The sequence below is a fragment of the Falco peregrinus genome, unplaced genomic scaffold (assembly GCF_023634155.1).
Source record: "Falco peregrinus isolate bFalPer1 unplaced genomic scaffold, bFalPer1.pri scaffold_19, whole genome shotgun sequence".
Classification (NCBI taxonomy): Eukaryota; Metazoa; Chordata; class Aves; order Falconiformes; family Falconidae; genus Falco; species Falco peregrinus.
The window spans coordinates 60,001-62,500 of NW_026599591.1; positions in this window are offsets into that span (position 1 = coordinate 60,001).

Sequence of the window (2,500 nt, forward strand, 5' to 3'; positions counted from 1 at the left end):
CTAACCCTAACCCTAACCTTAACCCTAACCCTAACCCTAACCCTAACCCTAACCCTAAAAGACCTAACCCTAAACGGAACTCTAAACCTCAGCTGTGCATGGCATGTACCTAACCCTAATCCTAACCCTAACCCTAACCCTAACCCTAATCCTAAACCTAAGAGACCTAACCCTAAACGGAATTCAAAACCTCAGCTGTGCATGGCATGTACCTAACCCTAACCCTAACCCTAACCCTAACCCTAACCCTAAAAGACCTAACCCTAAACGGAACTCTAAACCTCAGCTGTGCATGGCATGTACCTAACCCTAACCCTAACCCTAACCCTAACCCTAACCCTAACCCTAAGAGACCTAACCCTAAACGGAACTCTAAACCTCAGCTGTGCTTGGCATGTACTTAACACTAACCCTAACCCTAACCCTAACCCTAAAAGACCTAACCCTAAACGGAACTCTAAACCTCAGCTGTGCGTGGCATGTACCTAACCCTAACCCTAACCCTAACCCTAACCCTAACCCTAACCCTAACCCTAACAGACCTAACCCTAAACGGAACTCAAAACCTCAGCTCTGCTTGGCATGTACCTAACCCTAACCCTAACCCTAACCCTAACCCTAACCCGAACCCTAATCCTGACACTAAGAGGCCTAACCCTAAACGGAACTCAACCTCAGCTGTGCATGGCAGGTACATAACCCTAACCCTAACCCTAACCCTAACCCTAACCCTAACCCTAACCCTAACCCTAACCCTAACCCTAACCCTAAAACTGACCCTAAGAGACCTAACCCTAAACGGAACTCAAAACCTCAGCTGTACATGGCATGTACCTAACCCTAACCCTAACCCTAACCCTAACCCTAACCCTAAAAGACCTAACCCTAAACGGAACTCTAAACCTCATCTGTGCTTGGCATGTACCTAACCCTAACCCTAACCCTAAGAGACCTAACCCTAAATGGAACTCAAAACCTCATCTGTGCTTGGCATGTACCTAACCCTAACCCTAACCCTAACCGTAACCCTAACCCTAACCCTAACCCTAACCCTAACCCTAAGAGACCTAACCCTAAACAGAATTCTAAACCTCAGCTGTGCATGGCATGTACCTAACCCTAACCCTAACCCTAACCCTAACACTAACACTAACCCTAACACTAACCCTAACCCTAAAAGACCTAACCCTAAACGGAACTCTAAACCTCAGTTGTGCATGGCATGTACCTAACCCTAACCCTAACCCTAACCCTAACCCTAATCCTATACCTAACCCTAATCCTGACCCTAAGAGGCCTAACCCTAGACGGAACTCTAAACCTCAGCTGTGCATGGCATGTACATAACCCTAACCCTAACCCTAACCCTAACCCTAACCCTAACCCTAACCCTAACCCTAACCCTAACCCTAAAACTGACCCTAAGAGAGCTAACCCTAAACGGAACTCTAAACCTCAGCTGTCCATGGCATGTACCTAACCCTAACCCTAACCCTAACCCTAACCCTAACCCTAACCCTAACCCTAACCTTAACCCTAACCCTAACCCTAACCCTAACCCTAACCCTAAAAGACCTAACCCTAAACAGAACTCTAAACCTCAGCTGTGCATGGCATGTACCTAACCCTAATCCTAACCCTAACCCTAACCCTAACCCTAATCCTAAACCTAAGAGACCTAACCCTAAACGGAATTCAAAACCTCAGCTGTGCATGGCATGTACCTAACCCTAACCCTAACCCTAACCCTAACCCTAACCCTAAAAGACCTAACCCTAAACGGAACTCTAAACCTCAGCTATGCATGGCATGTACCTAACCCAACCCTAACCCTAACCCTAACCCTAACCCTAACCCTAACCCTAACCCTAACCCTAACCCTAACCGTAAAAGACCTAACCCTAAACGGAACTCTAAACCTACAGCTGTGCATGGCATGTACCTAACCCTAACCCTAACCCTAACCCTAACCCTAACCTTAACCCTAAGCCTAAGAGAGCTAACCCTAAAGGGAACTCTAAACCTCAGCTGTGCATGGCATGTACCTAACCCTAACCCTAACCCTAACCCTAACCCTAAGAGACCTAACCCTAAACGGAACTCTAAACCTACAGCTGTGCATGGCATGTACCTAACCCTAACCCTAACCCTAACCCGAACCCTAACCCTAACCCTAACCCTAAGAGACCTAACCCTAAACGGAACTCAAAACCTAAGCTGTGCTTGGCATGTACCTAACCCTAACCCTAACCCTAACCCTAAGAGACCTAACCCGGAACGGAACTCTAAACCTGAGCTGTGCACGGCATGTACCTAACCCTAACCCTAACCCTAACCCTAACCCTAACCCTAATCCTAAACCTAACCCTAATCCTGACCCTAAGAGGCCTAACCCTAGACGGAACTCTAAACCTCAGCTGTGCATGGCATGTACATAACCCTAACACTAAGCCTAACCCTAAGCCTAACCCTAACCCTAAGTGACCTAACACTAAACGGA